Here is a 25,731-nt window from a genome sequence, read left to right on the forward strand (position 1 = left end):
CCCATTTTAAATAAACAAATACTGTAAATAAAGATGGAGATCAGTCTACACAGCAGGGGGACAGGGTATTTCCTCCAGGGAGCACAAGTCTGCTGCTCTATTTTACAGCACAATATTCTCATGCTTTGCACTAGAACTTCAAACTCAAGTAATCTCAATGTATAAATCACCACACAGGAAACAGGATCACATTCACTGGAAAAATGAAGCACGGACTCGCTCTCACCGATTAGCTTTGTAAATGAACACTTAATGAGGTTGGGGGGGGGGGGGGGATGTTGGCTGTGGAAACTACAGGCATTTTATGTTGCTAATGCATCATTTGCTACTCATTTTCTCAAAAGGTTGCTGGCTGATGATATCCCTGCAGAGTCACTACCTTTGATATGCTAATTCTCTCATATCTCTCTATATAAAAGGCAACACCAACGTTCTATGAAGCCTCCAGCCGGAAGTGTGAAGGGGGCGAGATATCCGGTTTCCCTAAGAGTGTCTGCCCCGCCCTCTCTGTAACACAGTCAGTGAAGGAAAACAGCAGAGCACGAAATCAAATCGCTGCCTCTGTAACAGTGAAGGACTCAGAGCGGGGAGGGGAGAGAGGCCAGAGGGCAGGGACACACACACTCCCACATGCACACAGAAGAAAACATTGCTAGCCCCCGTTTCATTTGCATCAGAAACGGGCTTTTTTACTAGTCCTTCACTAAAACTGTGGGAAGGCTGTTCAGAGTTCAGCACTCCTTGAGGAGTCTGAAAAGGGACAGCAGTAGGTGGGGGGAGGGAGGGGACAGTAAAATTAGGAACAAGCATTGTCCTTAGGATTCATTTTTTAATCATCCTGTTGTGGCAATAGTTATTAGTCACTTTTAGTTCTTGTAGTCCACAATTTTGTTTTTCATTTCTCCTGTCATTTATAGGAGTTTTCATTTTGCCCCCCCCCCCCCCACCCTTATCTTATTTTTTTTTTTGTTACAATGGAGAAGGGTAGATAGTGGGGTTCCCCATGGTTCTGTGCTTTTTAACATATTTACAAATGATCTAGAGATGGGAGTTACTAGTGAGGTAATTAAATTTGCTGATGACACAAAGTTATTAAATCGCAAGAGGATTGTGAAAAATTACAAGAGGACCTTACAAGACTGGGCATCCAAATGGCAGATGACATTTAATGTGAGCAAGTGCAAAGTGATGCATGTGGGAAAGAGGAACCTGAGCTATAGATACGTGATGTAAGGTTCCAAATTAGGAGGCACCGGCTAGGAAAAGGATCTAGGTATCATCACTGATACATTGAAACCCTCTGCTCAGTGTGCAGTAGTGGCTAAAAAAGCAAATAGAATGTTAGGTATTATTAAGAAAGGAATGGAAAACAAAAATGAGGACATTATAATGCTTTTGTATCGCTCCAGGGTGCGACCACACCTCAAATATTGTGTGCAATTCTGGTCACCGCATCATCAAGATACAGTGGAATTAGAAAAGGTACAGAGAAGGGTGACAAAAATGAAAAAGGGGATGGGATGACTTCCCTATGAGGAAAGGCTAAAGCAGGTAGGGCTCTTCAACTTGGAGAAAAGATGGCTGAGGGGAGACATTACAGAGGTCTAATAAAATGAGTGGAGTGGAATGGGTAGACATGAATCTCTTGTTTACATTTTCCAAAAGTACTAGGACTAGGGTGCATGAAATGAAGCTACAAAGTAGTAAATTTAAAACAAATTAGAGAAAATATTTCTTCACTCAACATGTAATTAAACTCTTGAATTTGTTGCCAGAGAGATTGGTACAAGCAGTTAGCTTAGCAGAGTTTAAAAAAGGTTTGAATAACTTTCTAAAAGAAAAGTCCACAAACCAATATTAAGATGGACTTGGGGAAAATCTACTGCTTATTTTTTGCATAAGCAGCATAAAATGTATTGTACTGTTTTGGGACTTTGCCAAGTACTTGTAATCTGGATTGGCCACTGTGGGAAACAAGATGCTGGTCTTGATGGATCTTTGGTCTGTCCCAATATAGCAATGCTTATGTTCTTAGGAGCAACATCCTTAGTACTGCATACTGTTTTCCGATGGTGAGAGCATGCACACTCAATTGGGAATGAGGGCTCACTCTGTCAGAGTGATTAACAACAGATTTTAAAAAACCTGAAAAGTCAGGTTTTTTTAATGCTGTTTTGGGCAACAACATAAAAAAAAGGCATGAAATCACATGTTGACATTTTCCATGTTTCAAACGAATGCCCATCCCTAACAGTCATAACATCATCATATCCCCTACAGGAGCAAGTGGTGGGATGCCATTCCAGCCCTCCCCCCAGTCCACATTGTAGAAATTCTAAATCTCAGCCAACAGATCAATTCCTGTATACCGCTAATATCCCCCTTCCAGGGTTCAGTGTGGTTTACATTCTAGGTGAGACAAAAGCAAATAGTGTTATTGTGAGGTTTGAGAAACAGAGACCATTGGATTAATGCATGAGACTAAAAACATTAAGGAGGAAAGGATAATGGATGGTACCAGGAGATAAAAGTCATGATGGATTGTTATAAAGAAATACAATAAGAAACAAGCATAGCTAATGCTACGCCCCCTGGATTTTCCTTCCTAAAAACTGCCCCAGCACATACCCCTCAGAAGCAAACATCTGAATTTCATTTGGCAAACCCAATTTTGAAGGGGGTTACTTGGTGAAGTCGGTATTGCTGTAAATATTAAGCCCTTTGTGTTAAATGTGGCCATTCCTAGCCCTTTCAGCTTTTATCTGCTCAGTATTCAACTGAACTGTCAATTCCTGTATAAGAGAACTCGGGCTGTGTTCTCTCCAAAGCTGGAAATCAAAAAATTAGCCAACAGTCACGAGCCTCTGGCTTTACTATTGCCTAATGCAGTAGCCTAGTAAACAAAGTATTCAGTTTTATGCTTGCTTTTTACATCAAAATAATTGTTTTTCAAAAGTGATTATGTTAATAAAGTCACACTTGGGGTACTTTTCCAAAAAGACTTTTTACTCGTCAAGAACATTAAATCCATCTTTCCACCCCATCTCTGCTAAAGAGACACCGTGGCTCTCCCCAGAAAGCCTGCCATAAAACAGGTGAATATGTGCAGTGCAAACAACATTTGCCAGAGGTGGTCTCCAGCCTTGCTCAGTGATTGCTTAGCCAAAAAATGATACTTCTTGTCTCACTATGGTCTGAATGGGCCATTAAAAATGTCAGCCCTATAAATTCAGAATAATATCCAAACTGTGGTCCCCTCTCTTCCCACTCTATTTTCTAGCCCTGAGACAGAGACCTACACCTGGGTTCTCGGATCAGAGTTCGCTGCAAGACGACCTTGCTACCATCACACGCTTGCACAGTTGTGAACAGAACACACCTAGTTTGTGGTCACTGTTGTTTCACTGACTTCATACTTTTCTCTGCTCGGGGCAACATCTTTGTGCCTGCCTGCTGCTGCCCGGGAATAGGCCTCGCTGTACTCTATCTTTGCTCCCTGAATGTCTGTTTTAAATTGGGTGAAGAACACGTAAGGATTCTCCTGTGGCCTCCTGAGCAGGAGAACACATGTTTATCTTCACTTATCCCTGTGCGCATCTGCCATTGCTCACTGGTGCCTTCTTGAGCCCTATACATAAATTCCTGGGGAACTGAGGAACTGAGTTCGATTCCCACTTCAGGCACAGGCAGCTCCTTGTGACTCTGGGCAAGTCACTTAACCCTCCATTGCCCCAGGTACAAATAAGTACCTGTATATAATATGCAAGCCGCATTGTGCCTGCCATGAGTGGGAAAGTGCGGGGTACAAAAAAAATATATATGCAGGTGTAACCACCCTACTCTGAGAGAAGGAGTGCACTGCCCCTCCCGGTGCTCGTGCCCTCCAGAGCAGCAATGAAGGGAAGAGCCAGGACACTGACTAAGAACGATAACTCCAGCGCCACCATCGTTCCACCAGCATTCATTTTTCAATTACAAATGAAGAAGCGGGAGAACGTTCCCTACGGGCAACCACATTAAAACTGGCACAAAAGATTGTCTTCAACTCAGACCTCACAACCTATGCTTGGCTCAGAAATTCATTTCAAGGGGCAGAGCAAGCAAAAAAGTGCCATTTCTTCACCACTGAGCCTCTCAGCTTGTAGTGCTGCTTTTCCTGGAGAATTCAGGAGCCCAATTCCACAGATATGGTCTAACATAGCTCCTATTGGCCAGGTCCGTAACACCCACATTCCTTCAACCTTGTTGTTTGCATTTACAAATAAAAATAAATTAAACATTAATTTTCTGGACTATTTGAAGATAGAGATAGATATTTTATTTCTGGTACGAAGGTCATGCTTGTCCTAGAATTTCAATGCAGACTATAGTACTCTCTCTTTGGTTTCAGTACCACTCCCCCAAATATGACTCTCACTAACAGCGTAACACAGGCTAAGGACTGAAGAAAAGAGCACACTCGCTCAGAGCATCTGTCCTGGGTCACAGGCATTATTGCCTATAATAATAATTAAATAACAAGGAGTATAACATATTAGAGGGGAAGTTGAAATCTAATGAAAAACACTTCCTAGTCAAAGCTGGTGCAAGGGTATTTGGTGCCCTAGGCAAACCTTCAACTTATGCCCCCCCCCCCCCCCCACTAACTTTCAAGCCCTTAATTTGTCCCCCTCCAGACACCATGTAATTATTATACTTCATTGGATGCATATTTATCACACATAAACAATGGGCCAGATGGGAAAATTAGGTTCTTACCTTGGTAATTTTCTTTCCTTTAGTCATAGCAGATGAAGCCATTACATATGGATTGTGTCCATCAACCAGCAGGGGGAGATAGAAAGCACTCAACTTTTCACAGTGCCTCATGGCCAGCTAGCTCCACTGCCTCTTCAGTATTTGAAGCTTCCAAAGCAGTATGGCAAACCGCAATGGGAATAACATGAACTTTCCTCACAGCGAACGATGGCCCCTTAACAAGGGCATGAACTCAAAAGGAGGGAATGAACACATCCTCCTGGAGGGAATAAACTCATCCTCCTTATTGTATAACTGGAGGGGATACACGCAACCTCCTGGAGGGAATAAACTCATCCTCCCAAAACATAAACTGGAGGGAATGGACTCATCCTCCTATAAGTGAACATGAATCCTGAAGACTGTTTTCCAACTTTCTCCCAAGAAAGGAACTTCAGGAAACAAGAACAGAACCTGAAACAGATTCACAGCATACAGACAATCATACAGGGAGGGCTCATGGCTTCATCTGCTATGACTAAAGGAAAGAAAATTACCAAGGTAAGAACCTAATTTTCCCTTCCTTGTCATCAAGCAGATGAAGCCATTATGTATGGGATGTAACAAAGCAATCCCTATATAGGGTGGGAACAGCACTTGTGCTCCAAAACGCGCATCTCTCCTAGCAGCCACATCCAGCCTGTAATGTCGGGCAAAAGAGCGCTTAGAAGCCCATGTTGCTGCACTGCATATCTCTTGACAAGAGAGTCTCCAGAGTGCTCCAGTTTCAGCCCAAGAGGAAGAAATCGCTCTGGTAGAATGTGCCTTAAAGGCTACAGGCGGAGACCGGCCGGCAAGCAGATAAGCTGACAAGATAGTTTCTTTGAGCCAGCGGGCAATAGTGGCTTTAGACGCTGGAGACCCTCTGCGAGGACCTGATAGCAAAACAAACAGATGATCATAGATCCTGAAAGAGATAGTAACTCGCAGATACTGCAGCAGAGTCCTGCGCACATCCAACAGGTGCAACTGCCCAAAAGATTCTGGAAACTCCTCCTTATCAAAGGAGGGCAAGAAAATAGGCTGGTTTAGGTGAAACGCTGAAACCACCTTAGGCATGAAGGAAGGCATGGACCGAACCATGACCCCGGACTCTGAGAATTGCAGAAATGGGTCTCTACAGGACAGCACCTGGAGCTCTGACACCCGTCTCGCCGAAGTAATGGCCACAAGAAAAACGGCCTTTAGTGTCAAATCTTTCTCCGATGCTCGCCGAAGCGGCTCAAAAGGAGAAGCCTGCAGGGCCTTCAAAACAAGCCCCAGGTTCCAAGCTGGACAGGGTGCTCGCACGGAAGGCCGGAGCACCCCATTAAGAAACCGTGCCACATCTGGATGAGCAGCTAAAGACACGCCTTCAACCTTACTACGAAGGGAGGCAAAGGCTGCCACTTGCACCCGCAGGGAATTACAGACCAAGCCTATTTGTACACCATCCTGCAAAAAGTCCAGAATCGGTGAGACAGGAGCCCGCATGGGTGTGATTGCTTTTGAAGCACACCAAGTCTCAAACTGGCGCCAAATCCTGGCATAAGCCACGGAAGTGGAACGCTTGCGGGCCTGCAGGAGAGTGGAAATGACTGTGTTTGAACAGCCTTTGTCCCTCAATTGCGCCCTCTTAATTGCCATGCCATAAGACCAAAGCGGCAGGCGTCCTCCATGGCTACCGGGCCCTGTGACAACAGGTTCGGTACCAGAGGTAAAGGAAGGGGAGCCTCCACTAGCATCTGTCAGAGGTCCGCATACCAAGGCCTCCTGGGCCAATCCGGGCGATGAGGACCACTTCTCCTGGGTGCAGCCGAATCTGCAGGAGCACGCGCCCTATCAAGGGCCACGGAGGGAACACATATAGTAGGCCCGGAGGCCAGGGCTGATTCAAGGCATCCAACCCTGCCAAGCGAGGATCTCTCCGTCTGCTGAAGAAGCACGGGACTTTGGCATTTGAACTTGTCGCCATAAGATCCATCACAGGCTTGCCCCATTTGGCACATATCTGCAGGAATACTTCGTCTGCTAGTTCCCATTCTGCTGGATCGATCTGATGCCTGCTTAGATAATCGGCTTGAACGTTGCTCTGACCTGCAATGTGAGCCTCCGACAGAAACTGAAGATGCAGCTCGGCCCAGTGGCAAATCTGTTCGGCCTGCGCGGCCAGTGCTCTGCACTGAGTGCCGCTTTGTCGATTTAAGTAGGCCACTGCTGTCGTGTTGTCCGACAGCCAATCCTTCCAGGGTCACTTGAAAGGCCAGAAGCGCCTGAAACACCGCTTTCAACTCCAGGCGGTTGATGGAATCCGACTCCTCGGGTGTCCATAGACCCTGGGCATGCTTCCCCTTGCAATGCGCGCCCCAGCCCTTCAGGCTGGCATCTGTCACTACTAGACACCAATTGGGGAGCACCAGCGGCATTCCTCGCCGCAGCATGCTGTCTGAGAGCCACCACTCCTTAGCTCGGGCAGGTATACATAGCCCGAGTCTGTGTCCAACCTGGCCCCCAAATATTCTAGAGATTGCGAGGGGGTCAGGTGACTTTTGGCCATATTGACGACCCAGCCTAGAGATTGAAGTACTGAGACCACTCTGGCTGTAGCTTGATAGCTCTCTGTTACAGAGTCTGCTCTGATGAGCCAATCGTCAAGGTACGGGTGAACCTTGATACCTTCTCGCCTGAGCAAAGCAGCTACTACCACCATTACCTTCGAAAAGGTTCAGGGAGCTGTGGCGAGGCCAAAAGGCAAGGCCCGGAACTGGAAATGTTTTCCCAACACCGCAAACCTCAGAAACTTCTGGTGCGGAGGCCAAATTGGTATGTGCAAGTAAGCTTCTTTCAGGTCTAGAGACGTGAGAAACTCTCCTGGCTGTACCGCAGCAATGACAGAGCGCAGGGTTTCCATGTGGAAATGCCGCACTCTCAGGGACTTGTTTAATTCTTTTAAGTCCAGAATAGGGCGAAAAGACCCACCTTTTCGCGGCACCACAAAGTAGATGGAGTATCGGCTGTAGCCGTGTTCGGCGGGAGGTACCGGGGACACGGCCCCTAACTGAATCAGACCTTGCAAGGTCTCCTCTACCGCCGCCCGTTTGGCGGCAGAACCGCAACGGGACTCCACAAACACGTCTCTTACAGGGGCGTAGAATTCTATTCTGTAGCCATCTCTGATCAGGTCCAGAACCCACTGATCTGAGGAAATATTGGCCCACTCCTCGGCAAAGTTGTCCTCCAATGACAGGAAGCGAGGAGGGGGCATGCGCACCATCATTGAGAGGGTCGCCCATGAACTCCAGGCCTAGAGCCGGTGGCTGCGGAACGCTTGTCCGAGCGAAAGGAGTTCCTCTGCTGAAAAATGGGCACGAGAAGTGAACCCAGCAGAACACCCCGGGCGGTACCTTCTAGCTTCACGGAAGCGAGGTCTATAAGAGGAGTGGACCGCCTGGCCCTTGGAGGAAGGCCTCGGCCTATCTTCGGGCAAGCGCTGGGGTTTAGGATCTCCCAGGCCTTTAACAATTTTTTTTTCCAACTCCTCACCAAATAGGAGAAGGCCTTGAAAGGGCAACTTCACCAACCTTTGCTTAGAGGCCATGTCCACTGCCCAATGTCATAGCCAAATAAGACGGTGAGCCGCCACTGCTACTGCCATTTGTTTAGCCGAAGCTCTGACAATATCATAGAGGGCATCAACCAGTGGCGTAGCTACGTGGGGCCTGAGGGGGCCGGGGCCCCCGCATTCACCCCAGGACCCCCCTCCCGGTGAACCCGCCCCCGCCGCCGCCTACCTTTACTTTTGCTGGCGGGGGATCCCACTCCCCGCCAGCCGACGTCTTCTCAGTCCTTCCTGCTCTTCAATTTGTTTGCTGACGTCCTGCACGTAATTGTACGTACAGGACGTCAGACTCAGAGAACAGTTCTGTTCTCTGAGTCTGACGTCCTGCACGACGTTAGCAAACAAATTGAAGAGCAGGAAGCGACTGAGAAGAAGACGTCGGCTGGCGGGGAGTGGGATCCCCCGCCAGCAAAAGTAAAGGTAGGCGGCAGCGGCGGCGGGTTCGCGGCGGGAGGGGGGGGCGGCAATGTCGGCGGTGGGGGGGCGGCGCCAGGGGGAGGGCTAAAATGTGCCCCCTCCCCCGGGCTCTGGACCCCTCCCCCACGGAAGGCTGGCTACGCCCCTGGCATCAACCAAAAAGGACAAGGCCGACTCCAGCCGCGGAGCCACATCCGAGGAGGGCTCCGCTCCATCTCCGGGCTGTTCCACTGCCTGTTGCAACCACGCCAGGCAGGCTCTAGCAGCATAACAACTGCATGTAGACGCCCAAACAGTAAGACCTGCAATTTCAAAGGACCGTTTAAGTGCTGCTTCCAGCCTACGGTCTTGTATATCCTTCAGGGCAACTCCTCCTTCCACAGGGAGGGTAGTTCTCTTTGTCACCGAAGTGACTAGGGCATCTACTTTAGGCATTGCAAAGTGAGCCAAATGCTCCTCACGCAGAGGGTATAATTGCCCCATAGCCCTGGAAACTTTCAAAGGTCCCTCGGGGTCAGCCCACTGAGCGGAAATAAGCTCTTGGATGGAGTCATGCAAAGGAAAGGCTCAAGCAGGCTTTTTGGTACTAGCCATCCTAGGATTCACAGAGGAGGCCGTGCCACTGTCAGGCTCTTCAATAGAAAGGACCTGTAGGGCATCTGAAATAAGCGCTGGCAGCTCATCACGGTGGAAAATCCTCACCGCGGAGGGATCATCCAGATCCTGTGGTAATTCTGCACCTGACTCTGGCTCCTCAGACCACGAAGGCCTGCCAGAACTCTCCGAATCCTCACAGCCCGACCACGGGGGGGGGGGGGGGGGGGGGAGGAGGTGCACCACAATCTGAAGGGGAATTAGCCCTTCTACGCTTTTCTTTATGCCAATTATCAGGGAAAATAGCCTCAGCGGGCAGTCCCAGGCCAGAATCCAACAGGGGGGACAATAGAAGGGGCCTCAGACGACCCTTGAGGGAGAGCTCTTTTCAGCATGTATGCTTTATGCAAAAATAACACAAAATCAGGGGAGAAAAACTTGCCCTGGGCACCCAGATCCCATCCGGGGCTAGCCGCTCCCTGAATAGCCTCAATTCGAGGTCCCCCCCCCCCCCCCGGCTCAGGGCTCTCCGTCTCTACGGAGGCCGCACCATGCAGAGAATTCAAAATGGCGTCCGCTGCCAGCTCTGAGCGGGAAGAATCATCGCTCGCCATGCTCGGGCCGACTCTTACACCTGTACAGCACGATTTACAGAGCCCCGCTGCTGATTTGTGCTTGCCACACCGGGAACAGCGCTTTACATTCTCTGCAGCCATCGCCGAAAATGGCGGGAAAATTCAAAATGGTGGTTTCACGCAAACAACGCCCCGATCGTGGGCCCACCCCGGAGGAGTTGGAAAACACTCTTACCTCACCGGACCGAGTATCACAGCTCCGGTCCCATAGAAGAATCAAAGGAAAACCTCTGTTCCATTTTTTTTTTTTTTAACGCTGTGAGGAAAGCAGAGGTAATAAGAACTCCGGAGGCTAGGATGAGTGGGAAAGGCAGGGAAAGGCGAACCAATGTGCCTGCATCCACTGAGTGGGAAAGGACAGGGAAAAGCAAGCTAATATGGCCACATCCACGGGGGCATGGGTAAGGCAGGGAAAGGGCTAACCTATGTGCCATCAAAGTGAAGCTGCTATAGCCTCTAACACCCCGGCTAACAACTGGCAAGCCAGGAGCCACCCCCAGGCAGATTTTTGATGGAACTCGAAGAAGCTGCAGCCACCCTGCTTGGGGAGATAGAGAATACTGAAGAGGCAGTGGAGCTGGCTGGCCATGAGGCACTGTGAAAAGTTGAGTGCTCTCTATCTCCCCCTGCTGGTTGATGGACACAACCCATACGTAATGGCTTCATCTGCTTGATGACAAGGAATCTATATTTGGTACCGAGAAAATTGGCACCAATGGAAAACGTGTCTAAGCGTATTCTATAAACTGAGACTAATTAGGTGTGGTTTATAGAATACATCAGGGCGTAGCCAGACTTCAGCGGGAGGGGGGGGGTCCAGAGCCCGAGGTGAGGGGGCACATTTTAGCCCCCCCCCCCTCTGCACCGCCGACCCCCACCCCCGCCGCCAACTTTGACATCCCCCTGCTGACAACCCTCTCGACCCCCCATCCCGCCGCCAACCCTTCCCCGCCGTCGCCTACCTTTGCTGGTGGGGGACCCCAACCCCCGCCAGCCGAGGTCCTCTTCTTCCTTCATTCTGTTTCTGAGTCTGAAGACGTCAGACTCAGAAAAAGAACGAAAGAAGGAAGAGGACTTCGGCTGGCAGGGGTTGGGGTCCCCCGCCAGCAAAGGTAGGCAACAGCGGGTTGACGGCGGGGGAGGGGGGTCGAGAGGGTCGTCGGCAGGGGGTCCAGGGCCAAGCCTACATGACTGAAATTTAGGCACAGATATTTATACCAATGAAACTCTGGTGTAAATGCCCACACATAACTTTAGGCATGGAACAGGTTATTCTGTAACACTGCACGTAAATGTTTAGAAATGCCCACAACCCACCCGTGCTCCTCCCATATCATGCCCACTTTTGAGATCCATGCACTAGAAGTTACGCAGACTACTTTATATAATACTAGTAAAAAAAAGACCTGTTTCTTAACACAATGAAACGGGCGCTAGCAATGTAATGAGTTCCTGCCATTAATGTTTCCACAGTTGTATTCTGAATATAATTGTTGTTTACATGTATAAGATTTCTTTAGATACAATATTTTTGGGGGTAAACTGTGCTACAATTTGGTAAAAGTTTTCCTTGTTCAGGCCCTTCAATTAGTTTAACAATCACATCAGAAGAGCACCTTACTCGTGAGAATGCAACATAAAGTTGCCCATGTGAGAGACTGAGAGTGTGTGTGTGTAATGTCTGTGTGTGTGTGTATGTGTTTCAGTGACAAGTGTGATTAAATGTTTGTCTTCCCTTCCATTCTGTGCACTTGCCTCCACTGATGTTCGTACCTCCCTGTATATGATTGTTTGTTAGAGATTCAATCCACTCCACTTCCCTCCTCCAAGTTCCGTTCTGTCTGATTGGTTCTTCGTTCCTGTGACATCGCATTTGTTTGCTTGGCAACTATGCAGCGTTCCGTTTCCTCGAGGTGAGGGCGGGGACAGTGAGAGCCAATGAAATGCTGAACTACAGACTTACACTGCCACAGTGCCACAGAGTCAGCTTCAGAATGTTGGAGGTGCTTTTTATTATATAGGATGCTTAGTGAGTAGTGCATGTAAATTCAAATTAGTGCCAATAACTGCTTGTTAACATGCAATGATCAGCACTGATTGGCTTGCTACCCAATTGAGTTGCATGCACAAATCAGATTACACCCAGATTTGCGTGCTCAACACTAGTCGCACTACATAGAATTAGCAGGAATAAGGGCAATTTCAATAAGTCATTCACCCTAGTAAATGTTCTATTTGAAATTGCCCACCCCTTCCTGCAAGTAATAGTATGCATTAACAGTTCTTTGAGTTTGTGTGGCTGTCAGATCTATTGTTTTGCTTTGACTACAGCTGCCCCCCCCCCCCCCCCCCCCGAGAAGCTGTTGCCCTAGGTGATGGCCTAGTCTTACCTAATGCTTGGGCCAGTCTAAATTACGAGAATCCTGATAAGAAAACTGCACCTCTGGATTATTAAGAAAAGAGGAGTGCTCCTGTAACAGGATTTCTAGTTAGACATACACTTGCAATATGCTTCCTTTCAAGCAGAGTGCCCAAAACAGGAATTCCTCCAAACAGAATAATCTTCTTTTAAGGGCCCTTTGTCTTACCAAAGGATAAACACATTCTTTAATACAGAATGCTACATTCCTGTATACTCTTTTGAGTGCGAGACAGGAAGTGTCTGCCAATAGAGGGTACATAGACTTCTCAAGGAAAAGTACCAGTCTGACCCTCTCTCTGGCCCAGATGCTCAAAACTCCGGCGCTGTTCTGAATAGCGCTGTAAAAATACCACTGTAACAGCGCAGAAAAATACACCCTAATGTTCAACGCTAATGAGATGCAAATATAGGCACGCTCATTGCGTTGAGCATTAGGGAGTTCGGCAGGAGGATTGTGCTTGGCGCATGCGCAGAAGAGTTCCGTGGTAAGCTTGGCTCCTGTGCGCATGCGCCTGGTAAAACCTGAATGTGAAGCAAGACGCAGTGTGCTTTCGCTTGTGTCTGCTGTTTCTCACAACCAGTGCTTAAGGGCTTGCACGGGCTTCCTTCTACTTCCAAAAGCAATCAAAACTGGCAGATTTTGCAGAAAGAATCATAGGAAATCCTCTCTTCAAGCACCCAAATGCCTGCTCCGAACTGGCGTTATTATTTTTGCAGCAGTAAGGCAGTTTTGTTTGAGGAGCTCTTTTCTGAGCATTGGGGAGGAATACAAAATTACCACATTTACATGAGCTCGACTTCATTTGCATGCTTTCTGGGGTAAAGCCTGGTGCGTTCGTTGTTTGCCGCGTTAGACCCCTCTGAACAGTCTGGTAAATGTCTGTTCTAGTACAGCACTAATTGCCTCTAGCGCCTATGTTTACTTTTGAGCATTAGGGTCTCTGAAAGGTTAGGAGGTGCTGTTATTTGCGAGGAAATGTCATTTGCTGATAATAATGCGCTGCACACTCTTCCCAATGTGTACATATGTGTGAACCATCAGGTATGCAAGTATTTAGCAGGATGAGAGTGTGTACTTTTTAAGAAGAGTGCGTGCTCTTTCACATACTGTGCGCTCCATTGCAAAGAGTGCACATTCGATGACATTCATTCATAACAAAATGGGGGGGAAAAATGACATGAAAATTTTTTGGCTGCCCATTCCTACCGAGAGGCGCACAGTCTCCCCACCCCCCCATGCTCTCCCAAAGACTGAGGAGGAGGAAAGCAGTTCAGCTCTGTGTTCGCATGTCTGAAGGTGTCAGATGTTCCATGTATTCAAGACTGAGCTCAATAAATGCCTTGATCAGTCCAGGAGTGGAGGAGTGGCCTAGTGGTTAGGGTGGTGGACTTTGGTCCCTGGGAACTGAGGAACTGAGTTCAATTCCCACTTCAGGCACAGGCAGCTCCTTGTGACTCTGGGCAAGTCACTTAACCCTCCATTGGCCCATGTAAGCCGCATTGAGCCTGCCATGAGTGGGAAAGCGCGGGGTACAAATGCAACAAAAAAAAAAAAAAAAAAGTACAGGACCTGGCAGTAAACCAAATCCCCTGGAACCCAGTGTTCAGGTTCAACTGGGACGGGAGTAAAGACCTCAGAATATTGCAGTGACTGGTAGAGGACAATATTCTACTGGATGGGGAAGTCTGTGGAGACTATGGGGCCCTTTTACTAAAGTGCATTAAGCAGTTAATGTGTGAATTAGCACTGCAATTGTTACCAGACAAGCACGATAACTGCTACCGCAATGGCATGACAGTTGTGCATTGCCTGTATGTTGAGTTAGGGGTCAATACTAGATGGGTCATGGGCGGAGAATGGGTGTGGACTGCATAATGCAGTTAGCACCAGGTATATACCACTCACTAACTGGCATTTCTGCAGTTAATGCGGCTTCATTTATCGACTCCTCGAGAGGAGGAGCTAGATGCAAGAGGAGGTGCTAGATGCATCCATGTTAAGGCAACCAGGTTTAATGACTGCTAATGAATATTTCCATGCAATAACTGAGTATGCCTCCAATAATTACCACACCCTTCTCACATGTTAATTATTGCTGTTAAGGCGAGGTAAATGCAAAAAAATTAACACACATTAGTAAAACGGCCCCTATGTTGGAGAAAGAGGATTTTCTTTGGATTCGGTTTTAGCTTGAGTTATTCACGTTTCCAGATCCAAGCTCAAGTACAAAAGGTATAGTCTCTCTCCCTCAGAGTGTCTTAGGGCTAGAATTACTAGATTTAATGAGAACAAGTACACAGTGATGCATCTATGGTAAAATAATCCCAACTACATGAACTAAAGACTGGGTTATCAGTTAGGAGCAACCACCCAAGAAAAAGGTCTTGGAGTCACTGTGGACAGTACATTGAAATCTTTAGCCCAGTGGTTGCCAAAAAAGCGAACAGAATATTAGGGATTACTTGGAAAAAGAATGGAGAACAAGACTGAGAATATCATTATGCCTCTGTATAAATCCCTGATGCTTCTGTGCTTTTGAATATCGTGTGCAGTTCTGGTTGCCCCCATCTCAAAAGAGATATGGGACAACTAAAAAAAGATTGGACAAGGGCCATAAACTTGATCAAAGGGATGAAGCACCTCCCTTATAAAGAGAGGACCCCTCAGCTTGGAGGAAAGACGACTGAGGGGATATGGTAGACGTTTATAAAATTATGAGTGGGGTGGAACCATTAGATACGGAATGACTGTTTAACCTTTCAAACAGTATAAAATAAGGGGACACTCTGTGAAACTAATAATTAACAGACTGAAAACAAAATCATAGAAAGTTAATTGTTCATGCAGTGCATAAATAAGTTGTGGAATTTGGTTGCCGGAGGATGTGGCTAAAGCTACTAACAGCGGGATTCAAAAGAGGTTTAGACAAGATCCTGGAGGAAAAGTCTATAAAAAAATTATTAACCAGGTAGACTTCGGAGAGTTAGTGCTCAATCTTGGAAAAGATATGGGAAATAAGGGGGGGGGGGGGTGGATTCATCAAGCAGCTTAGGGCCTTCATGTAGGCACTGGGGCCTTAACATGCACTAAATGCTAAGAAATCTATAGGTATAAAAAGAGCTTCTTAGCATTTGGTGTGCATTAATTCCTTTAATGCACATTAAGGTCCTAAAGCCTGTGCGAAGGCCCTAATGCAGCTTGAATTCCCCTCTAAATCTTTTGGGATCTGCCAGGTACTTGTGGCTGCTGTCAGAGACATGATGCTCAGCTCAGTGGATCTTGATCTGACTCAGCATGACTTTTCTTATGTTTTTACGTACCAGAAGGCACACTCTAACATATGTTGTTTACCATCAGGTGAATTTTCGAAAGAGAAGGGCGCCCATCTTCTGACACAAATCGGTAGACGGGCGTCCTTCTTGCAAGGTCGCCCAAATCGGCATAATCAAAAGCTGATTTTTGGCACCCTCAACTGCTTTCCATCGCGGGGACGACCAAAGTTCACGGGGGGGGGGGGGGGGGGTGTCGGCAGTGTAGCAAAGGCGGGACTGGGGCATGCTTAGGAGATGGGTGTCCTCGGCCAATAATGAAAAAAAAGGGCATCCCTGTCAAACACTTGGGCGACTTTACTTGGTCCATTTTTTTTCATGACCAAGCATCAAAAAGGTGCCCAAACTCACCAGATGACCACTGGAGGGAATCAGGGATCACCTTCCCTTACTCCCCCAGTGGTCACTAACCCCCTCCCACCCTAAAAAAAATCTTTAAAAATACTTTTTGCCAGCCTCTATGCCAGCCTAAAATGCCATACTCAGGTCCATCGCAGCAGTACGCAGGCACCTGGAGCAGTTGTAGTGGGTGTAGTGTACTTCAGGCAGGCGGACCCAGGCCCATCCCCCCTATCTGTTACACTTGTGGTGGTAAATGTGAGCCATACAAAACCCACCACAAACCCACTGTACCCACATGTAGGTGCCCCCCTTCATCCCTAAGGGCTATGGTAGTGGTGTACAGTTGGGGTTTTTTTTTTGGGGGGGGGGGGGTTGGGGGGCTCAGCACCCAAGGTAAGGGAACTATGCACCTGGGACCTTTTTCTGAAGTCCACTGCAGTGCCCCCTAGGTTGCCCGGTTGGTGTCCTGGCACGTCAGGGGGACCAGTGCACTACGAATGCTGGCTCCTCCCATGACCAAATGACTTGGATTTGGTCGTTTTTGAGATGGGCGTCCTCGGTTTCCATTATCACCGAAAACCGGAGATGACCATTTGAAAAACGACCTAAGGACGACCATCTCTAAGGTCGACCTAAATTTCATGATTTGGGCGTCCCCGACCATATTATCGAAATGAAAGATGGATGCCCATCTTGTTTCAATAATACGGGTTGCCCCGCCCCTTTACGGGGCCGTCCTGTGAGGACACCCTCATGAAAACTTGGGTGCCCCGTTCGATTATGCCCCTCCATAAGACCTATTACTAATAGCACATATTAAAAAGCATAACTTGTATGTTTTGTTGTAAATATTTTTCAACCACGTATATGCCTTTATGCCGGAGCTTCCCAAACTGTGGGTTGGGATCCCAAACAGGGTCAGAAAACCAGAGTTTGGGGTCGTGACCTGGGTGAACTCTCCATTGCTGCATCATTATTCTGCATCTCTGGGAAGTCACACAATTTTATTTGGCCACAATCACAAAAAGATTATAAGTACTGCTCTATCCACAATTAAAAATCTTTGGGAACATCAATCCAACGTACTCAGTTTTTATCTGTAACATTTATTGGAGTTAAACACAGTAACAATAAATGACAGCAGATAAAGACCTGAACAGTCCGTTCAGTCTGCTCAACAGTCACACTCATTATCAATTCATGATTAATCAACAATGAATGTGACATTATATACTTTATCACAAGTCTTTCTCTGGGGTTTTTGGGACATAGACTGTAGAAGTCTCCCTGGCTCTGTTCTTAGGTTCCATCTACTGGAGTTGCCATCAAAGCTCACTCTAGCCTATCAAATCCGACTTGTCAAGACCGTAAAAGTCTGCCCAGCACTGTCTCGGTTACAGCTACTGAAGTTGCCTTTGAAGCCCTTTCCAGCCTATCCTACACTGGATTGCCATATACAGACACAGACCTACAAAGTGCTTAGGTAATCTGTTGAACAAGGTTATAAAATCTTTAAAAAAAAAAGAGAGAGACAAAAGGAAGATCAGCACAGAAGCTCGATCTTAGATTGAAGCTTGTGAACAAGGCTTTGTAATTTTCTCACTTAAGAAAGCAGAAACTGTGGTGAAGTCATTGTAGTTGTGAGGCAAGGGCCGTTCTGATGGAATATCAGGCTCAAAGTAGGGGAGAAGGCCTGAGACTTCCTCAGGTGAGGATCCTTTTTGCAGTTGGGTTGGTTTTGTTAGAAAATCTGATTCCCTTTGTCTTATGATCTGGCCCTGGAATTCTTGGTTGAGGTTATGACTCTTGCACAGGTGCAAAAGAGGTCTACTTCCTTTGCGTTTGCCAGAGTTTTGAGGGTGTTCAAAGCATGGTATGGGGAATGGTGGAGTCTCCCTGTCTCAGGCTTTTGTTACCTATGCGCTGATGTCCTTGCGGAAGCACCTAACACAGGGCTTGGCCATGGTTTTGTTAAGGGTATAGGTCACACAGTTGGCATGTTAGTGGGGTTGTCTTAAGTGTGTCTTGTTTAATGGTACAACCTGATGTATGTGTTGAAAGGGGTGCTGGAATCTTCACTCTCCGTTGTAGATGCAGGTTCCTGCATGGGATCTTTACCTGGTCCTCTCGGTGTATTTTCTGTGCCTCCCTTTGAGCCACTGGGTGTCTCTGAAAGAGAATACTGTTTTGTTCAACAAGATGGATTCTGGAACATGGGCTCCCCTGTAGGGAGCCCTTTCTTCATTTTACAGAAGTGGAGATTTTGGCAACAAACTATTTTGTTCTTCTTGTCTAAGATGGTGTTGTGTTTGACAGGTTAGTCAAGTAGTCTTTCTGTCTTTCCAGAGGATTATGGGGAGTTTTAGGAATATGACAGGTATTCCGATGCAGTATTTGGAGAGGACAATTTCTGGCGGTCCGACTACTTGTTCTCTTTAAGAAGATTTGCCATACTGGGTCAGGGTAAAGATCCAAGTGTTTCCAGCACTGGCAATTAAGGTCATAAGTACCTGGCAGGATCCCAAGAGATTCCCTGCAAGGTTAGGCAGTGGATTTCTCCATCTGCTGGTAGGTGGGGCAAAACTAATATGTTTATATAAATCTACTCTATCTTTAGATCAGTGTTCAGCTAATATGAATTTTTTAAATATTGTATTTTTGTATTAATATTGTCTTGTAATGCTTCTTCTTAATTTGCTATATAAGCCGCATTGAACCTGAGCTTTCGTGGGAAAATATGGGGTACAAATGTCATCATAAACAAATAAATAAGGTCTGCCTGGCACTGGCCTTAGTTCTTCACTAAAGAAGATTATAAAGGAGATTACTTTCCAAGCCGTACCTCACCGAGGAAGAACCCCAGGCCAAGGCTACATTACAAAAGTTGCTCTTATAAGCAGAATATTTTTGCTTCAGTTTTTCTAAGCAGAATGTTCTCATCACATTATTACACAGCAATGTTTCCACATCCCATATCTGAGCCAGGCGTGGATGGTAAGGCTTGAAATGCGATTCAGCAGCTGAATCAATTCATGTGACAGTTCCAGTTCAGACCAGCCAGGGTTCAGAGTTAAGACACAGGAAAAAGAAATTCTGCAAGATGCTGAATGGTTTCTAGGAAGCACAGCACAGCTGCATCCTTAGCCACAGTGGCAGAAAATCCAAGTCACCTAATTATTACATGTACACCCTCTCACACCCCAAATAGCATGAAGCTCAGAATCAGGGAACAAGACGCAGTGGCTTCCAGTCAAGCACACATCACTTCTGCTTTGCAATCTATGACTGAAAATACCCTGACATAAGAACTGTGCACACGTGATAAACTGTCCATTCACCTACATCCCTGCTGCAGAACAAGTCTGTGCTCTACATTTTATTTATTTGGATTTATTAATTGCCTTTATGAAGAGATTCACCCAAGGCAGTAGGTACAGTTTAACATCAAGCACAACAATAGTAAAATATACAAGTATAAACATAAGTACAGTAAATACTGCAAAATGAAACCTAATAATAGGACTGCCATGAAACAGGATCAAAAATATACATATTTTTGTATATGACTTCCTTGTCCAGTGTATTTAGATAAATAACCATTTTTCACCTATTCTTTTCTGCTGCAGAATCGACCCAGGTACAGACAGTCACACAATGATCTTTCTCCTTACTCCCAAGCAAGAGAACATGAGATTATGGTATCATTGAGGCAGAAGGCGATATTCATTGCTTTCTACAGAATCTACGATGATGAAACATTACAGGACACCATGGCAGTAACAAACTCACAGTCTGATACGCACTGGCTGACTTATTTACTAATCAGACACTGTCCCCTGGATTCTATAAAGGTCGCCCAAATTTGGGCATGATTCAGAGATGCGCACGCAATGCAATTGGTTAACAAGCCATTAGCACTCCATAATTGGGCACTAACAACCAATTATTGATATGCGTGCAAATCCTAATTGGTGCCAATTAAGGGAAAATCAGGTTCTTACCTTGGTAATTTTCTTTCCTTTAGTCAAAGCAGATGACTCCATTACGAATGGGTTGTGTCCACCTACCAGCAGGGGGAGATAGAGAACACTGAAAACCATAGTGCCTCTTAGGACGGCTAGCTCCATCTGCCTCTCAGTAGTTGAAGATTCCAAAGCAGTGTTACACCACATAGTATCATAACATGAACTTTCCTCACAGCGAACGAACGCCCCAGAACAGGCGCCATAATTCAAAGGAGGGACAAACTCAACCTCCTGTAGTAGAACAGAAATCCTGAAGACTGTTTTCCAACTTCTCCCAATGAGGGAACATGTCTGCAGGAAAAAACTGAACATAAATCAATCAACCAATCAATCAGACAGGAAGGGATCATGGATTCATCTGCTTTGACTAAAGGAAAGAAAATTACCAAGGTTAAGAACCTAATTTTCCCTTCCTTGTCATCAAGCAGATGAATCCATTACGAATGGGATGTATCAAAGCAATCCCTATGTAGGGCGGGAACAAGCCACACCACGCGCAAACACTTGTGCACCAAAAAGCGCGTCCCTCCTGGCGGCCACATCCAGCCTGTAATGTCGGGCAAAAGTGAGCTTAGACGCCCAAGTAGCTGCACTACAAATCTCTTGAAGAGAGAGTGCTCCAGTTTCAGCCCAAGAGGAAGAAATCGCTCTTGTAGAATGTGCCTTAAAGGTGTAAGGCGGAGGCTGGCCAGACAGCAGATATGCTGAAAAAATGGCTTCCTTAAGCCAACGAGCTATAGAGGCTTTAGACGCTGGAGACCCTCTGCGAGGACCTGACAACAAAACAAAAAGGTGATCAGAGGTCCTGAAAGCATTTGTCATTTGCAGATACTACAACAGAGCCCTGCGCACATCTAGAAGGTGCAACTGCCCAAAGCATTCTGGAAACTCCTCCCTAGAAAAGGAGGGCAGAAAAATAGGCTGGTTTAGGTGAAACGCTGAAACCACCTTAGGCAGGAAGGAAGGCACTGTACGTACTGAAACTCCGGACTCTAAGAACTGCAGAAATGGGTCTCGACAGGACAGCGCCTGGAGATCAGACACCCATCTCGCTGATGTAATGGCCACCAAAAAGACTGTTTTTAGAGTCACATCCTTCTCCGAAGCTCGCCTCAGCGGCTTGAAGGGCGAACACTTAAGAGCCTTCAATATTAGCCCCAGGTTCCAGGCCGGACAGGGTGCCTTGAGCCAGGCGCTGCGAAGCGTTTGTCTGAGCGAAAGGAGTTCCTCTGCTGAAAACGGGCACGTTGAGTAAACCCGGCAGAGTATCCCAGGCAGTACCTTCTAGCTTCATGGAAGCGAGGTCTGGAAGAGGCCGCAGCCTATCCTCGGGTAGCCACTGGGGTTTAGCATCCCCCAGGTCTTTAACAATTTTCTCCAACTTCTTACCAAACAGAAGGCACCGGAAGGGCAACTTCACCAACCTTTGCTTAGAGGCCATGTCAGCCGTCCAATGCCGTAGCCATAAAAGGCGGCGAGCGGACACCGCCACAGACATCTGTTTAGCCGAAGCTCTGACCAGATCATACAGGGCGTCAGCCAGAAATGACAAGGCCGACTCCATCCATGGTGCCACCTCAGAAAGGGGTTCCGCACCATCCCCGGGCTGTTCCACTGCCTGTTGTAACCAAGCAAGGCAGGCTCTAGCAGCTTAGCAACTGCACGCAGATGCCCGTAAGGTTAGGCCTGAAATCTCAAAGGACCGTTTTATTGCTGATTCCAGTCTCCGGTCCTGCATGTCCTTCAGGGCGACCTCACCCTCTACAGGGAGGGTGGTCTTCTTTGTCATAGCCGTGACCAAGTCATCCACTTTAGGCAAGGCCAAGCGTGCCAAGTGCTCCTCACTCAGAGGGTACAATTGTGCCATCGCCCTGGCAACTTTCAAAGGCCCCTCGGGGTCATTCCATTGAGCTGAAATAAGCTCTTGGATGGAGTCATGCAAAGGAATGGCTCGAGCAGGCTTCTTAGTACTTGCCATCCTCGGATTACTAGAGGAGACCTCGCCAGTCACAGGATCATCAATAGAGAGGGCCTGCAAGGCATCAGAGATAAGCGCTGGCAGCTCATCACGGTGGAAAATCCGAACCGTGGAGGTATCATCTAGATCCAGTGGCAATCCTGCACCTTCCTCTGGCTCTTCCAACCACAAAGCCTACCAGAACCCTCAGAATCTCCACAGCCCGACCACGTGGGGGGGGGGGGGGGGGGGGAAGGGCGATGTGCCACTCTCAGAGGGGGAATTTACCCTTCTGTGCTTTGCCTGCGGCTAATCTGGGGACCGTACACCTGACAGCAGTCCCTGGCCCGCATCCATCGGAGGGGAACCAGGTAGCAACGCAATGTCAGACATCTGCGGCAGAGCTCTCTTTAACATGAACGCTTTATGTAAAAGCAACACGAATTCAAGGGAGAAAGGCTCACCCTGGCCTCCCGGTTCCAGTCCGGGGCAATTAGCTCCTCTGGTGGCCTCTAAATGAGACTCCCCTCCGGCCTCCAACACCTCCGCCCCTGTGGGAGTCGGGCCCTGCGGCGCATCCAAAATGGCGCCCACTGCCAGCTCCAGTGAGTGGGAAGAAACATCGTTCGCCATGCATGTGCCGGCTCTGACGTCTGAAGAGCACAATTTACAGAGCCCCGCTGCTGATCTGCGCTTGCCACAACGGGAACAGCGCTTTACAACTTCCGCAGCCATCGCCAAAAACGGCAGAAAAAATTCAAAATTGCGGTTCGCGCCAAAAATCACCCCGATCACGGGCCCTCCCCAGAGGAGCTACAAAGTGCTCTTACCTCTCCGGACCAAGTCTCCGAGCTCCGGTCCCGCTGTACAAACGGAAGATAGCCTCCAGAGGCAGCCCTCATGCATTGTTTGCTTTCTTATCTTTCGGCAACAGCAACATACAGAGAGGCTAAAATATTTTTGCTTTCGATTTAAATCACATCTGTAAAAAGGAACCTACATGGTATCACAAAGTTCATGTATACTGGAGGGTCCTAGCGCTGCCAATAAAAAGCATCAAAACCTTGGAAGAAACCAGTTTTACACAGGATCAATACAACCCAAATTATTTCAAAGCAGCAATACCAAAGCCTCCCAAGGTTCTGCCATGCCTGCTGATGCTGACACCAGAAGACCTTAGGTTCCTTACCGCAATAGAGCCAGTGTCTCTGTTGATACTGTAAAAAGCCATTTTACAATAAGATCAGTGGCAATGCATTTTCTTATTTCAGTTCTTCCTTTGATCTTCTTTTTCTAGCATGAGAGGGACCAGGGCCAGGATTCTGGTGCAAAGAACCCCCACTCACAATCACCTTGGGTTTTTTCCCTTTTTTTTTTTTTTTTTTTTAGCAGACCCACCCTGGGCTCTGCAGCAACAGTCCATGAACTAAGGCTCTCACTAGAACTCTGCATCAAAGGCTCCAAATCCAGCCATCAGATTTTTGCTCTCACTGATAACCATGACTGTCTCCTTTCCACGGACTGTGAACATTGGTTTCTCAGGACTCCTGGGTCCAGTCAATGCAAGCTACACCAGGGGCGTAGCTAGGTGGGGCCAAGGGGGCATGGGCCCCCACAGATTTAACCCTGGATTCCTCTACTTTTGCCCCTCCCCCGCCACTTTCGACCCCCCCTCCCGCCACCGCCAGGTACCTTTGCTGGAGGGGTCCCCAACCCCCGCCAGCTGAAGTCTTCTTCAGCGCCAGTCTCTGGCGCATTCGCTGATCTGTTTCTGTAAGTCCTGACTCCTGACGTCCTGTGTGCACAGGTGCAGGACGTCAGGAGTCAGTACTCACAGAAACAGATCAGTGAACGTGCCAGAGACCGGCGCTGAAGAAGACTTCAGCTGGCGGGGGTTGGGGACCCCCGCCAGCAAAGGTACCTGGCAGCAGCAATGGGGGAGGATCAGCGGCGGGAGTGGGGGGGGTGGTCAAAAGTGGTGGGGGAGGGTCGGCGGCAGGCTAAACTGTACCCCCCCCACCTCGGGCTCTGGACCCCCCTCCCGCCGAGGTCTGGCTACGCACCTGGGCTACACAAGACCCAAATCTGGGAATCCAACCAGTGACCCTCAGCATAGGGGTGCACAGAACTGCTATTGAGCCACCAGCAGCGTGCCTATGTAAGCCACATTGAGCCTGCAAATAGATGGGATAATGTGGGATACAAATGCAATAAATAAAATAAATAAATAATTCATTTCTAGTATCTAAGGTACACTGAGGCCCCCGATGCTCAAAATTTGCCATTAAATACCAACTGTGTCTATTTCTGCAGTTGAAATTGCCAATTTTGAAACCGCAATTTGATGCTCAAAGGAAATTGCATGCAAATGAGATGCGTGGAAATTCTGCACACGGCTCTGTAGGGAAAGCGCCTAGCACATGTGCAGGACTGTTTTGTGGTAAGCATTGATGTTCTATGCATGCCCAGGGAAAAAACAGTGACAATTACGTCATAGGGGTGCATCCAGTGATGTCACATGGAGTTCCCTTTTTTGTCCACAACAACTTTTTAACACTACTGTTAGTTGTGGGACACATGCACATAATACACGCACATGGCACATTTTACATACATCTGCAGATATCTTGCTGCACCATATGCCTGGAATAGACTTCCTGAGCCGGTACGTCAAGCTCCATCTCTGGCCGTCTTCAAATCTAAGCTAAAAGCCCACCTTTTTGATGCTGCTTTTAACTCCTAACCCTTATTCACTTGTTCAGAACCCTTATTTTATCATCCTCACTTTAATATTCCCTTATCTCTTGTTTGTCTGTCTTAATTTGATTGTAAGCTCTGTCAAGCAGGGACTGTCTCTTCAAGTTCAAGTGTACAGCGCTGCGTACGTCTAGTAACACTTTAGAAATGATAAGTAATAGTAGTAGTAGATACTAGTAAAAAATGCAAGCAGACTGCTCTACCAAGAAGTAACTCTCATGCAATGACAAGTCCAGACCTGCTGGAACACTTTGAACGTTAAAGGTAGGTGCTCCTTTCTGTGCATTGAACGGAAACATCTGTGCATTGCATGGAATGCTCATTTAAATACTAATGAGTTTGTTGTAATACATTTGCATAGGATTATCAGTAGCTGTTACTGCGAACGGTAAAAGCAGTGCAGAACCCTTTTGTGCATTAGACTCTACAACCAGACTAAATCAAATGTTGCAAGCACGGAAAGCTTTGAGCATTGGGGCCTGAGTAGCTGCTACCTAGGACTATGCAAGGACAATCAGAAAAAAACAACAACAATGTATCTAATGTTTTGTTCATAGTTGCAATTAAGAAGGAAGGAAGGAGGGGACACTCCATGACATTACACGGAAATACTTAGAGCTCTAGAACTCGTTGCTGGAGGATTTGGCAACAACGGTTAGCGTATCTGGGTTTAAAAAATGGACAAGTTCCTGGTGGAAAAGTCTGTAGCCTGCTATTGAGATAGACATGGGGAAAGCCACTGTTTGCCCTGGGATTGGTAGCATGGAATGTTGCTTCTATTTGGGTTTCTAACAGGTACTTGTGATCTGGATTGGCCATTGCTGGAAGCAATGGTCTGACCCAGTATGGCTATTCCT

The 25,731-nt window shown here is 47.3% G+C and overlaps 1 protein-coding gene and 1 pseudogene across 2 annotated transcripts in view; both read right to left on the bottom strand.

The window, feature by feature from the left end:
* Positions 1–25,731, bottom strand: part of MPP1 (membrane palmitoylated protein 1) — a 110,068-nt gene that overhangs the window by 82,818 nt on the left and 1,519 nt on the right. The window lies entirely within an intron of this gene.
* Positions 3,315–3,636, bottom strand: LOC115473790 (annotated as a pseudogene).

Source organism: Microcaecilia unicolor, chromosome 7, assembly GCF_901765095.1.
Source record: "Microcaecilia unicolor chromosome 7, aMicUni1.1, whole genome shotgun sequence".
NCBI lineage: Eukaryota > Metazoa > Chordata > Amphibia > Gymnophiona > Siphonopidae > Microcaecilia > Microcaecilia unicolor.